At 37.0% G+C, this 1,057-nt stretch overlaps 1 protein-coding gene across 1 annotated transcript in view; it reads left to right on the top strand.

Annotated features, from left to right (window-relative positions):
- The window catches only part of Ckap2 (cytoskeleton associated protein 2), a 17,354-nt gene that overhangs the window by 14,017 nt on the left and 2,280 nt on the right, over positions 1 to 1,057 (top strand). The window lies entirely within an intron of this gene.

Here is a 1,057-nt window from a genome sequence, read left to right as displayed (position 1 = left end):
TAAAAGCAGTGATCATACTGAACTATAAGTGTGTTGTGTAAGTTTCTGATTACTATGCAAGATTTAAAAAGTTCAGTTCATTAGGGTTAATATGCTAATGACATAGTAATGTAGTCGTCAGTTTGACCAGGAGGTCACATTGNTTTCTATTGGAGTGGTTAATTCAGCGTCATTTGAGAGCCTACTAATATATGTAACAAATACACAGATTTTCTGAAGTCTTGCTTGTAATTCTTACTGGCTCTATAGGTGTCATTTACATTGAATTCAGTTTCTCATTTTTCCCCTTAGTAGAATATTAGTGTATTTTAAGCAGATAAATTATTAGTATTTAGATAGAGAAAAGCTACCATAAAGCTTTTATGTCCTGAAATTTATAATAATCAAATATAAAATTGATTTTACTGATCAAAGTGAATTCTACATGAAAAGACCTCACATGGGAAATACAAGACATACTAACTGAGAAAATGCTGATAATAGATACTGTAAGTCTCTCAGGTACGCCAAGCTCATTCACNTGGAGCTGAGCACACGATGTTCTTCCTAAGCCCGATCCTTTTATTCTTTTCAGTAAGTGTTGATCGTGGGAGAATCTTGCTGGTGATTTTTTTTTTTTTTAAATTTAGACTTATTTATTACTTTATTGAGTCTTTTGCCTGCACGTATATATGTGCACCAAGTGCATGCCTGCTACCCGTGAAGGTCAGAAGAGCGGAGAATCCCCTGGAACTGGAATTAGAGTCATGTGGAGGCCGGGGGATCGAACCTGGTTCCTCTGCTAGAGCAAGTGCTCTAACTGCTGAGCCGTCTTTCCAGCTCTTCGGCATGATGTTTTTCTTGAATAACCTGTATTTTACAGTCTTTCTACTTCTCTGTTCCTAGCCAATCAGTTTCAGTTTAACTTTCTAGGTATCCCTTAGATCATTTAATTTCCATTCTTTCCATCTTTACTTCACATACTNCACGGTGGTTCGGATCACCTTTGCTCTCTCCTGCCCTGTAGCACTAGTTTTCTAATTTGAGTTGCCTGCTCCTTTAAAATCATCTCAGCACT

The sequence above is a fragment of the Mus caroli genome, chromosome 8, assembly GCF_900094665.2.
Source record: "Mus caroli chromosome 8, CAROLI_EIJ_v1.1, whole genome shotgun sequence".
NCBI classification, from domain to species: Eukaryota; Metazoa; Chordata; class Mammalia; order Rodentia; family Muridae; genus Mus; species Mus caroli.
The sequence above is the reverse complement of the archived record's forward strand: the minus strand, read 5'-3'. Positions and strand labels throughout refer to the sequence as shown.